We start from the raw sequence: 15,057 nt of genomic DNA, 5'->3' as shown, positions 1-15,057 counted from the left end.
ACATGTTATTTGAAATGTTTATGAACTCGCATTTAGATACAATCAATTTTTGTTCGGTAAAATATTACTTTAAAATATGTTTTAGAATGCAGAGTGTATATCAATTTTAGATCTATTTACAGCGCTGAGACATTGAAAATCGACAAGTTTTAAATTTGCCAATGACAATGAGAGTGAAATAGTTGAATATTAAACGGGGGTGAATAATTCCCTGTATACGGTATATATTACTTTCACCCCCCCCCCTCCCCCCGAAAAAAACCCCCCAAAACAAATCAATCAGTTGATTAAACAAGAAACAGAAAAGGGAGTAGGGGAGAGCCTGGTCTCAAATATTGAACAATTCCTGTGTTTTTAATTGTTGGCAATATCTTTTACAACTATTATCATTTAAATCGCAGATAATCATGAATCGTCTCCATGTCATTGTCTACATTCTTTCAATATTGGAACAAAGGATGGAACTTTTCTTCCTTCTGTAGACAAGGTTCATGTACATGATATTACACAGTATATATTTTCGATTTCAGTTGGTTGCTGTTTAACTAATGGACATATTATTTTCTATGAATAATTTAGTTATATGATAAAAAAGAATCAAGCCATTTGAATTTTACACGTATATTGTAGTTAATTTCTATGCATTGTTTCGTTCAATTAATATGTACGATTGTGTCTACAATACATGCATTTATTTGTCATATATTTGGTTTCTGAAACCTCTTACACCAGCCTCTTTCATGTCAACTGTACTTCTCTAAAATTTCATTATGTTAAGAAGTGTAAAGGCATTTGTTCTACTTTCATAAATATACACTATTATGAATAACTTGATCAACTATGCATATTCGGTGGTAAAGTATAATAGTAATATGTGTACTCTCGAGTACATGTACTATAAATTGAAAAATTAATCCACCACATATAATCATAGCCTTAAAGCAAAACAAAATAGCATATTCGCATGCTTAATACTCAGCGGAGATGTCTAAGTTCTGGAACATTTAAACCCTAACTTACGCCTCTTTCAGAAACGCAGTTTAGACCTGACTAAATATTTGCGCAACTTTGTTAGTCGGACTAACTTAAGCCCAAATCTACGCCTTTTTGAAAAACGGACCCCTGATATCTTATCTATAATCAAAAAATTAATAACAATATTTCATTTTGCCTATCTTCAGATTCCACCAAGAGGTAACAATGATCTTTGCACGTTTCACCCTTATCAATATTATAATACATCTACCTACTAAGAACAACTTGAATCTAAGTCAATAGTGATAGTTGAAGAGTTTGTCGCGAATTATTTATATTTAATAACATTTAAGTTATTTTCTCTATCTTACACGTGCTCTCCTGGTGCAAAGTTGTGCAATGGAAGTTTCTTGTCAATTGATATTTTGGTTAAAAAGGAAAAAGAACTGATATTAGGTACAAAAAAGTACAAAATGAATCAGTTAATAAAAATTAAAGAAAAAATATCCATCCGATTTTCTATAAACCGAGATTTCAACACCCTCGAAAATAAATTTTGATACTTTAAAATATCCATTGAATTTTATAAACTCATTTTTTTTCAACAGTTTTCCTGTCCGTTAATACTGGCATACTGTACACGTAATTCAATTCTCTGTGTTTTCTTTATAGCGATTTTGGGTGTAGGAAACTCCCGCCAAATCAAGTTAATCGACAAATGTCAACTATGTTTGTACGGATATAAGCACATTCATAAACGCGCTAATTCAGATCCATGCTGACATCTTCCAAAACCGTTTACCGCCAAATATTGTACACGCTAAATATGATATGTGTACATTATTCAAAATATATATCAAAGGGATGCTAATTGTAATATTTTACTTGTTTTTCAATGTTTCATATCTTTCCCGGACAGAAATATTTCATGAATTGTTATTTCTTTTTTTACTATGAATTTTATTTGAAAACTTCAATGTTGACAATTTCCATTGTTTTATAATTAAAGCAACAGTATTGATTAAATTAGTTCATTTTAAGCGAGTATAAACTTTGATTTTCCACAGTCATTGGTTTCACTTTCTCACGTTAACACACGTAAACATATACAATATTAAGTATTTTTTCAATGAATCATGTGCAATCGATATCCTAGTATCAAACTTTTAAGGGACAGCTGGATACCGTATTTAAAAAAAATTAATTATAAAATTGTCAATTATCAGACTTTAACTGATACCAACGGTGTCAAGCATTTTAGTCGTCCGACCGTTATAAATATTGGAAAGCATGATTAATTATTTGTGTAAAAGACTCGTTTTACTGCAGAGCATCACTTTGAGATGTCAAACCGATTTAAAAAAAGAAAATTAGAATTACCTGCAAAACAAATAATGATTGAATTGGTTCATGTTAAGCAAGTATAAACTTTGATTTTCCACAGTCATTGGTTTCATTTTCTCACGTTAACATACGTAACATATACAATATTAAGTATTTTTTCAATGAATCATGTGCAATTCTAGTATCAAACTTTTAAGGGACAGCTGGATGCCGTATTTTAAAAAAATAAATTATGAAATTGTCAATTATCAGACTTTAACTGATACCAACGGTGTCAAGCATTTTAGTCGTCTGACCGTTATATTGGAAAGAAAGCATGATTAATTATTTGTGTAAAAGACTTGTTTTACTGCAGAGCATCACTTTGAGATGTCAAACCGATTTATAAAAAGAAAATAAGAATTATCTGCAAAACCAATACTTTGTTCAACGATACAATGTGGTGCAATTTGGACTTTACGCCAAAATGGACCTTTAAAAGATGACAAGATTGTATTTAATTTCATGAATTTAACGAAAAATAAATATATCTTCTTTTTTTTAGATTTAAAAAGTAAGATAACTCATTCCTTTTTAATTGTCCATACCTGTAATATCTTTGAAAAAAAAACCCTGTACGAGCTAGCATACACCTTCTCTTGATTTAATATGATAATACATGTAGCATTGGCGTGTTTGTACAATAGTGTTTTGAAGTTTTAGCCAGTCGGGATGTGTTTATAATTGACTATGTTTGTACTTTTGTCTCGTGACATGTAACAATCATTAGATATTTTTATGTACTTAAACTACCATGTTCATTAAAAAAAAAATGTTGCTGTCTATCATATATTTTTCATTAAAGTCATAACTAACAGATTAATTTATGCAATAATACTTATTTAATCGACATACGAAGTTTCAATCCACTTGATGAAAAGGTATTTTTGTTACCTTATTTAAAAAAAAAAGAACATGTTTTGTCAATTTGGTGCTCAGTAACGTTGAAAACATGACGTCAAGATGACACACTAACAATTAATAGAAATTTTGAATATTTATATCACCCTGAGTTTTTTTGTGCTTTTCGCAATACAATTTAAATCGGCACTAAATCACTTGACGTCAAATTTGTTTACATTTGTTCAAAATCATAAGTAAGTTCCTCAAAGTTTTCTTACTCTTAATGCATGTCTCTTCGTTTACAGTAGGAAAATCCCTGAATGTCAGATGACTTTTTTTTTCTTTTGATCATTTTTCTTTTTACAAATATTCTACTCTCTTTTCTATTGTTTAATGTTCAAAATACACATTAACCACAACCTTATCAAATTGTGTTGGAGTAGAACACAAATAAGCAACTAATTTTTGACTCATTTTTTCAACCATTGAGCATTTTCACAATTTGAATCGGCTCTTTCCAGAGGTCAATTTTTACTGTTTATACTTTTCGTTTTTTGTGACGTCCAGGTAAATAATAAAAAAGACAGATTCTGTTAAGTTCATTTTGATAATTTGGATTATGTGTGAACCACTTAATCAAACAAACCTGAGTCAGCTAAATTGTCATTTTAAAACATCACTTCCTCCAATACTTAACTACTTTTCTCATAGGATTGGTAAAAAATAAAAGCCACTGAAAAATGGCCAAAGGGTATAACTTTAAGCACAACATACCTTTACAAACATTTTTTGATTTTCCATTTTGGAATCCCAAATATTGACAATGATGCTTAAATATTTCCAAATAGTTAATATATACTAATTTCAGATAAAAAAAAAAATGATTATAAGAATACATCTACATTTCCATCGAAAATACAAAGTTATGAATACAACTATTGATGTGCCAACAGTCTTACACTGAGGTAAACTTGCTTTATTGATAACGTGAGTCAAAGGATAACAAAAAGGAATATTCCTGATTTCTGTTTCAAATTTTGTCAATGAGCCTTTGTATCTGGAAACAATTTGTTTTTATATTATCCCTAACAAATTTGTTATTATCCAAACAAACAATTTTCGAATAAGTCTTAAATAAGATTTTGTGTCTATGCATTCAAAACTGCTAGCATTCATTGAATTTTAGTTAAATCAATGTCTTTATTTATCCACTTCTATATCAATATTTTGACTAATTACTTACTTACCGACGAGCCGGTATCGTTACTGTTGTGAGTTAATTCCTTTTGACGTAACCCACCCCCACCCCCCGATTTCTTGTTGTTTTTATATCACTTAGACTGAATTTGCAATTGGTTTGGTTTCTTGGGACATGGGTTGGTGCGTTTGGCAACTCTCGGTGCATTTTTCCTCCTTGTCCAACGCTAGTTCAAACTGTGTATTACTTGATGGTAAGCCATCTTGTCTTGGAAAAGTCTGCCATTTTAATTAACTTTTGTCGTTGGTAAATAGTTTTAATGAAACGAGTTGTTGAACAAATTACCTGTAATATCTTTTTGCAAATTCTGGGCATGATTATAGCATAAACTATAATTTTTAGTGTATATAGAGAAATTCCAATTTTTTTACTTTCAATTTTCACTAATTAAATGAAAGAACGAAATTATGATATTAAAATAATAATTATTTTAAAAGAAAGATAGAAGACGTAATATCTGTGCTATAGAAAACAAAAAACAGTCAATGTCGGGTTTCACATGATCGACTTTATTAATTTTCTTGGGCGTGCTTTTATGCATTCTAGAAAAACACCATGAGCTTATAACTTTTTTTGAATATTGTTTCAGTACCCTTTACAAGATTAAACAAAATAAAAAAATTGCAGATAAAATATTTACTTTTTCCGTTTTCCGTTGTTCGGTAAGGTAGCGTTGCCGTTATGTTTTTTGACTTTAAAGGATAGATTTTAAGAAATGACTTGAAAGAAAAAGTAAAAGTTGTACATGTTTAAAGTTTAACACAAAAATATGCTTCCCTCAGTGTTATTTGTCTTGATTTTTAAGTGAGTCCATTGTATTAATTTACGTTTGATATACTTTGACTAAAAAGCACAATTTTGTGCATTTAATGTTATTTTGAAACGACTACCTTTTACAACCATAAAGTAGGATTTATTGTTTTAACACTATATGAAAAACAAGTTAGAAAATGATATCACTAAACATATATAAGAATTTGAGGAATATGTCCAAAGTAGTGTTTTTATAATCATTTTTGTAGTGTACAAATTGTGCATTTGTCTATGATGGTAACATCATTTATATTTCAACATTTACAGGTAACTGAAATACACAAATTGTAAATGCCAAAAAATATTTGGCGGTTTGTTTTGGTCATTTTTCAGTAACATAAACTCTGTTTAAGCATATGAAATGTGCTTTGGAACTTTGGAAGTAGTTGCATGCTTTTACACATAAATTAGACAAAATTTATCAGCTTTGTTATAAGCACTTTCGTTATTTATAAACACTAACAAATAACAGCGAGAACATTTGATTACAAAAAATATACACTCCTGTTTTATTTGTTTTCCTTTTCGCTCTCATTGTCAGCGGACATATTTAAGAGAGAGAGAGAGAGAGAGAGAGAGAGAGAGAGAGAGAGAGAGACTTGATTTGCACATGAATTCAACATACTTTTTTTTTAGGTCGGTTAGCAGTCTGGGGCAAACAAAATGACGATATCACTAGTAATTTGCCTGAAGAATTCAATAGCACTTATTTTTCTAAAAATAAATATGAGCGGAAATAAGGTTTATTACTCCTAGTATATTTTGAAAGAATCTGTACCAGATCATAATTTAAAAACAACCTACTCTATAAAACTGATTGGAAGCGGGCCCATTTCCTTTAAAATTGTTTAAGTGTTATTGATGTTATGTTAATACATTCGAGGTGTTCTCCGAAGCTCTGTTGGGAAAGCCAGAGATGTCGAGGTACTCAATATCAATGCTTATATCCCAGCTAAAATCATTTACATTGACTTTGAATTAGAAATAAGAGGTTCATGGGCCATATAGCTCACGTGAACAACAGTTCCTTGTAAATTATATTTCATAGCGTATGCTATTTCTTTTTTAAGCTGTCAACCCCTTTCTGGGTTCTAGTATTCATCCGGAGGTTGGTTTAAACAATTTAGAATCTACACTATTTGAGAACGCTTGCGTAGTAATCTTACAAATGGTAGCAATGGAGTTTTGGAAAAAAGCTTTTTAAACATATTTCCAATATACTTCTATGTTAATCTTTGAACCCCTTCAGGGACCCCAATGTTGGTCCGGGGTCACGGCTTTTACAATTTAGAATGTTCACTACTGGTTGATCCTTGCATAATAATCTCACAAACTGTAACAGTTCTTGGGGCCTAGATTTGGTCCTGAGGTCACGATTTTAACAATTTAGAATATTCACTATGTATTTAAGATTTTGTGTAAATATTGGCATTTCAGGTGCAGTGGTTCTTAAGAAGAAGATTTTCAAACATTTTTCCTGTGCAATTTTATGGTAAACTTTGAACCGGTCGCCGGGCTCACGATTGTTACAATCTAGAATCTTCACTATATATAAATGTACATGCTTTTGTGTAAACATTGGCATTTCAGGTGCAGTGGTTCTTGAGAAGAATATTTATAAAGACATTCAACATAAAATCTCTGTTTCGCAATTATCTTCCTTTGAAAAAGGAATATGCAATGTATTTTGACATTTTAAAATCTTCTTCCCATAAGAATGCTTTGTACCAAGTTCAGTTAAAATTGGTTCAGTGGATTTTGAGAAAAAAGTCAAAAATGTCAAAAAGTTTACAAAGGGACAAAATGACAGACGGAAAGACATACGAACGAACAACCGACAACGGGTGATCTGAAAAGCTCACTTGAGCCTTCGTTAAGGTGAACTAAACAATATTACTTTACATCTTTTTATCACTTGCCAATTGCAATCTTTATCATTAGTATCTGTCAAAAAAAGATGTCCAAATTTCAAAAGAAATTGATTAACTTAACAATTAAGATACAGATACTTTATTTTAAAAAAAAGTTTTTGAATTTTTATGTATAAAAAAATCAAAATGAGGAATATACATGCAAAGTAATTGAAAAAAGATCGAAAATAAATAACGGTAAATTTTACGTATCGATTTTTCTACCAAAGATATTTAATGGAGTTTTGTTATAACCTTGGCAGCGGAGTTTTGATAAAACAAAACTGATAATAAATATCAGGATTTTTTTTTGCATGATAATATCACGCCGCGATATTTTTAGCGATGATTTTAATGTCTAATTAATTGAATAGCCAATCAAATACAACTCATGTGTTGAAGTGTAATTAACAATTCATTGCTAACTTTTGTTGTTGCAAAAACTGGGTAATATTCTATTAGCTAACCTGATTTCCTCTATTCAAAAAATCACACAAACACCATGAAAGACAGATGTAATTGTTATTCATTATAAATGACGACAGCTGATTTTAATAAATATAATACAAACAGTATAGTGGAAATCGATGCGCAGATCCAGGGTTGGGGTTCAAGGGATATTCAAATTTACCGGGAGGAAGGGGGTGGGGGTCTGAGGCATATGAAGGGTAATTTTACTATGTATAATTAAGAAGTTTTAATTTTCCGGAACCCCCCTTCCCTAGATTTGCGCATGAGATTACCACACAGAGTACATCAATTATAAAACCATAATTAATTGATCTTCACACTGTATCCAACTAAATTTATATTTAAATTAAACATTCCAGTATTTGAAAAAAAATTGTGTGAAAAAAGTTGGCAGACAAATGTTGCCCGAAGATATACCAAATCGAATAAATTTTTCAACATTAAAAAGTACGTAGGCAAATCTATGTATTTAACATCAGAGACAGCAATATAGAATTGAAAGAGGTGGAATGAATGCCTGGGGTAATTGTAAACAAGAGCCCGAATACTAGCTGTTTATAAAATAGTGTTGTGTTTGCATGTATTACGCCAAAGTGATGTTCACAGTTTTTTTATTTCACAGTGCACGAACCGGAGGGTAGAGTTCAGGTGTTATTTCATAGTGCACGAACATGAGGTAGGGGTCAGGTGTTATTTAATAGTGCACGAACCCGAGGGTAAGGGCCAGGTGTTATTTCATAGTGCACGAACCGCAGGGTAGGGGTCAGAATAGAACGTACAATGTACCATGTTCCGCCGTGGGGTCACATTATGAATTCTTTGTTCCATGAGAGCCAGACTTTAAATTTATCGTTCACTTTTAAGCATTTTGTCTCAATTAAACGTTTTATTAGATTATAAAAACTATTAGTATCAAAACAAACTTTTTGCTTTTTCCTTATACATGTACATATGATAAATGAGTAAATTTTGAGTTGCAAACTGTATCCGATTTCCCAATGAGTTAAAATAAATCATCAAGCGAGTTAATGTTCACCCTTAATGTTTCACCATTCCATGTTTTTTTCTCATTGTGACGTAATAAAATGTAAAATCTCTTTGGAGATTAGGGCCTATTTCAAGTTTTTGTGACAAAAATTAAGATAATATTTTTTATGTATCAATGGTTAACCTATGACCTCAATTCTGGACTTCTTTTTATAAAGATTTACTACTATATATCTATCTGTAAACACCAACTATGTATTGCGCAAGTGATTGGGAATGCAAATTTAAACATGCATAATAAATGTAAATTAAATAAAAGATGATAAAAATAACATTCTCTTAACTTGCATTTATCTTAACCCCGCCCCTCCTAGATTATGATTTTGTTTTATATTTTCTTAGCATTTGAAACAACTTTTGTACAAAATTGAAGGGTTTCCCCCCCTTCTACATATAGGTGTATTCTTTTTAATGTTTTTCAAACTTTGTTGTAAAATTTCAAATTAAGTAATGGAAAACTCTAATTTCCATTGTTTGCAAAACTTCACCAGATGTATTTAGTTCCTATGCGGAAACTAATTTTTACTATGTACATGTAGAATTATATTTACAAATTGCAGCTAATGTGTTCCTATGTGGAGAACTAATTTTAACTATGTAGAATTGTATTTGAAAATTGCAGCTTATACGGTTTAGAATAAAACCGTGGTGAGAATGATAGGATAGTAACAATAGTAATAATTAAGAGTACATATTTAAGAAATAAGGAATCATTCTTTGAATTGTATGATGTGACCAAATACGGTCAGGGCTGATCAAATCAAATAAAGACCGAAGGGCTTCATTACAGATTTGAACACATCCAACCGTATTTGATCACTTCATAATATCCAAAGAATGATTTCTTAGGACTTATATTTCTATAATTTTCAGCAATTAATTAATATAACTGGTGTTGTAGATACAGTACCGATCTGACCCAACCTAACACCAGAGTAAAGCCCAATTAACCCGGGGTTTACTTTCTGGGTTTTCTTTGGGTCAACTCGGGGTTTACTTTGGGATTACTCGGGGTTTACTTTGGGTTTACTCGAGAATTGCTTTCGGGATCAACTGTATGAACTGAAGTGTGAAGCAAACCCGTATTTCATCTCACCATCTTACTGCCTGTGATTCCTGCCCCTTGTATATTCCGAATACACATGTAGTGTCTGCTTTCAGGGGGTAAACTTCTGATCGGGGTTTAATATCTGTGTCCACTCTGGGTTTACTTTGGGTTTACTCTGGGTTTTCTCTGGGTCAACTCTAGTAAACCCAGAGTAAACCCAGAAAGTAAACCTAGGGTTGAGTTGGGGTTAACTTTCTGTAAGGTTGGGTCTGATCGGTACTGTACAATGTATATATTTACATTTTCCACTGCCATTATCGGTGAGAGCAAGATGTATATATTTTGTAACGTAAAGTTTTATCAATGACTATTATGATATCGATTTTTGCTGTATAGTTGCAAAAATTAATATAAGTATAAGTTAAAAAAAATATGCACTTTATGCCCGACATATTTGCGTCGGTTGTTTCAATGGGTATGCAAAAATTAAAAAGATATAAATTATAAAAAACGTGGCTTAGCCTTTTTTTATTTGTTTTGTTGTTGTTGTTCTTCTTTTGCTTAGTTTTGTTTTCTTCTGGGTTTTTTTATTGGCGGGGGAGGGGGGGGGGGTTACCAAAATAAGAATTGTAAATTTTAATAATTCCATTTTTTTTCAAATTAGTTCAGTTACACAAACAAGACCTTTGTTTTGATTTTGATTATCCCTGCAGCAACATTAGATGATGATGATGATGATGATGATGATGATAGCAAAGATAGACCCTATAAACGAGAACGAATGAATGACCAAGAAACGAAGAAAGTGGACATTGAAGCGTCACAGAAAGATGAAATGGATGAACAAACGTCGTGAAATGATATATGTAGGTGACTCGGAGGAAGAGAACCCGGATAACACGCACACCAGCCATGATGAGGGAAACCCAATGGTGATCCGTAGAAGGTGGTTATGTGGAAAAAGCAAAAAAAACACGAAAGGTGCCAAAAATGGAGAACAAGTAAAAAGATGGAAAGAGACACCATAAAAAGTCACATCAACAGGCCGTCGTGTTTCTGTTCTTCAGGCTTAGCAACCTGAAAAGCTCCGGAATCTGATAAAAAAAAGAAGGACTTGAAAAGGATTTCTCTTAGATTGCTCCGCGCTAGGAAAATCCTGCAGACGACAATTCGTCTGTTGTGCCAGAAGAGGACGATGTCGAAGATATGACAGAGGAAACCGAAGACGTTAATGATGGTGATGACTTAATCATCAATCGATGATATGATTTTTGAGGACAAATCAGAGGATATGTCGAATTATCCATAAAATTATATCGTACGCAATGTAACTTTAAAATCATTTTTCCCCTGTTTTGCAAAAACATGTTTTATCGCATCATCATTTCATTTCTTTTCATGTTTAAATTGTATGTTTTTCATGTGATAAAATATTTTTTTATTCATTTTACATTTATTCCGTCATATTCAGTTACATTTGTATGCACTTGATAACATTAATGGGATGTCACTTCTTTGGACCTATGGTCTGATATTAGTGAGATGATTATATGTACAGACCCTGAAACGTACTACTACACCAAAAAAGCGTGCGACTTTCGTGCGAGAAACGTTTCGTGTAAACCGTTTAGCGTTTCGTGTAAACCGTTTAGCGTTTCGTGTGAATCGTGAAGCGTTTCGTGTAAACCGTTTAGCGTTTCGGACAAAGCGTGCAGCGTTTCGGGCAAAGCGTGTAAATCGTTTCGGGCAAAGCGTGCGAGAACCGTGTGAAACGTTCATCAGATTTCATTCGGAACTCTCTGACAATTTAATTGTTTCAAAATAGCGCTCGTGTTAAACATTACTTTAAACTGATTGGCAAACCTCCTTTGAGATATTCTCGTGAAAAAAATCTATAAGAAATGATATACTTATCTTTTTACAAAATTGAATTAATTTTTAACAAACAAAAGAAAAGTACGCGTATTGAAAGAAGACTAGTTACTGAGACTATTCGGCTGTGTACAACCAGTACACATAACCTCGGACATCGGGTAAGACCTGCACCTGGCTGAACCTGTCAATCAAACTCTGTGTATTCGTTTTCATTGGATGGTCACGCGTCTCTTTTTTTGTCAATAGCCAATAGAAATTTAATGACTTCAAGGTAGTCGGAATCAGTATTTGATGATGCACACAATTTCAATGATAGATTATTTAACATTAATTTAAACAAAATTAAATGTAAACATAGAAAGAAAATATTCTGTTCATTTGTATGAAATACGGGAAGTAAATTCTTCTGAATCCAGATTAAAAATATTTCTACAAGTTATTATTTTAATTATTTAAACACTGATTACGGAAAACAACAAGTAATTAACACACTGAAATTTTCCTAAAATGTACACATGCAATTAATTATTATGGGAATATATATGCATGGTATTTAATTCAAATAGATTATGATAGAAATATTGTACGCCGTTATGCGGGGCGCCGGTTATGTATACGAATATTTTTTTATTTTTTGTTGTTTCCGAAATCCAAAACAGTAATGACAACTTTCTTTATTGTTTAATCCATTGATTTTTCTCTGTGATTTTATGTACGGAACATTTATTTACGCGAATGATTCGACATAAAAAAAATTAATCGGTTGTTTTATAGCATTTTTCTAACTTATGTGACTAATTTTATTTTACATAACTTTCAAAATTATCAATGTAAATAATTACAGGTTTATTTACAGTTAGTATTTTTACATCGTATTCTATGAAACCAATAAAAATATTAATGTGAGAAGAAAAAACAAATCCCGCCGAATACTGAAAAACCAAATTATCAATGTAAATAATTACAGGTTTATTTACAGTTAGTATTTTTACATCGTATTCTCTGAAACCATTAAAAATATTAATGTTATTAATGTAAGAAGAAAAAACAAATCCCGCCAAATACTGAAAAACCGATTTCAGTTTGTAATCATGCATACGGATTTTATTTTTGGTATTGAATATTATGTTACGGTAACTTTTTTCTCTAGAATTTTTATTATTTACGGGACTAATAAGAATCATGGATATTTCTTTTGAGCAATAAATATATTTATAGAAGTAATATTTTGGCTAATTCTGTGAATAAATAATTTTTTGCTTTAAATATAAGTACCAAATTAATTTAATTAATCAATTCAATATTTATGTACATATATGTTTCTAATATCAGTATTTCTATTATTTCGTGTTTACTTAAAATTGATTTTTACTAACAGAGTCAGGGTAAAAATCAGAGAGGACCCGAATCGATTAGGATAAAAGCGTGTCCAAAGCGTGTGTAAAGCGAGCAAATCGTTTCGTGTGAGAATCGTTTCGTGTAAACCGTTCAGCGTTTCCTGTAAATCGTTTAGCAATTCGGGCAAAGCGTGCAGCGTTTCGTGTAAACCGTTCAGCGTTTCGTGTGAACCGTTTAGCGAGCGTGTAGCGAGCGTGCAGCGAGCGTGTGGTGTAGTAGTACGTTTCAGGGTCTGTACTAAGTATTAAACCCTTTACAACTATAACATCTGTTCGTCAATTAAAATTTGACTTATCTTCTTTGAAAAGGTTGAATCTTGTCTGTACTTTTTTCCACACAAGGAATAAATCGACCGGATTTTGGACGTCTTTTCAAATTGTTAATGAAATAAAATTAAATGATTATTGCACCTCACTACAATTAGACTTAACATCCCTTTGAGGAAACTACGTCATAAGTTGGTGATTTAAATGTTTTGTTAATTTGTTTGTATCAATCGTTTAGGTTGTATACCGTCTTAGCCCAGTGGTTAAAGTTTCGGGCTACTGAACTGCAGTTTACGAGTTGGAGTCCGGCTGGGGCTTTTTTGCATATTCACTGAAGTAAATTTTTGAAAAGATGATTTTTTTAATTCAAAAATTGCAATTTTTTCGCCCATTTGACTTGTTTACATCTTATCCAACCTGTTTTCTATATAATAAAGTAAGTTTCTGGTGATTTGAAAAAAAATAATTAAGTGTAGTGAGCCACTTTAAACTGAAAGAAACATCTTTGGTGGAGTTTTCTTTGTTGTTGTTATATAAACAGGTTATAAACTCATCTCTCTGCTGATGAATATTTTTTTTTTATGAAAAAAAAATCAAAATAAAAAAATTAATATTAATAAAATTTAACGAATATGTCAATAATTAAGTAAATTGAGGTGAAGTTAACGAATTTGTCAATAATTAAGTACATTAAGATGAAATTATGCGAACAATTTATTATGTTCCCCTTTTGGATAGTGAGATTTCCCATTTGGTCAGAGTCTATCTTGACTCTGCTTTTAGCGTGGTCCTTGATTTAAATTTTTGTGTTTTATTCAATCTGATTAAAGTTTAATCATGAAAAAGAAAAAAAGAGAGAGAAAACATCACAAAATTATCCTTTCTTGACACTATGTGATTTGAATTCAATGTATTGTTTGCCTTTTTACAATCTTTTGATTTTTCTAGTCATCAATTAGCAACCTAACAACATCGTTTTACACAACTTATCTATTACAAAAAATGTTTAAACCTTTAATGATGACAAATGTTAAACTTTTAATAATTACTTTGACTATTTCCGTAACCGATTCACAAGTCATAAGCATTGAAATCACAAAATGACACCATTTTCAACTAAGATAATTCTTTATAAAAGCTACAACCGTCCACACCGTATGAAATCCCCCCTCCCCCCTTAAAAATGATTCTATACTACATCAATAAAAATTATGGAGTTTTGTGTTTTAACACCAGTAAATCGGGTGTCAAGTGTTTAAGACATAAACATTTACCAAACATTTACCAAACTTTATTATACCAATCGGAACTTACACAATTAATGAATTATCAGCAAAAAAAGTCCTTAAAACCCGCAATATGAACCGAACTAAATTTGAACATCGAAAAGACCTGAACTTCCGCTACACCTATAGTAAATGAAGCGGATCCACATTTTTTGGTTTAAACCAACTATAACGAGGGGATCTTGCTGTCCATCAATGTGTAAAGAATAAAAAATAACTCATGAAGACTAGAAATACGAATGTACATATATTTTTTAGGACAGAGCACCCTAAGATATATTTAAATATACGGTGAAAATGCTATCTTAAACCATATGAAAAGAATATTCGGAGGGGGGAGGGTCAAATCCATCCAATACAGGGAAGGTGGACTCTTTTCTAATATCTTTGCTTATCAAGTCCATAGAAAAATCTTTTGTAGAGAAAGGGTGGTAGAAAAGGCATGGACGTAACAATGTATTATCTCCTTTTCCAAATTATGCTC

Source organism: Magallana gigas, chromosome 9, assembly GCF_963853765.1.
Source record: "Magallana gigas chromosome 9, xbMagGiga1.1, whole genome shotgun sequence".
Classification (NCBI taxonomy): domain Eukaryota; kingdom Metazoa; phylum Mollusca; class Bivalvia; order Ostreida; family Ostreidae; genus Magallana; species Magallana gigas.
Note: the sequence above shows the minus strand (reverse complement) of the source record.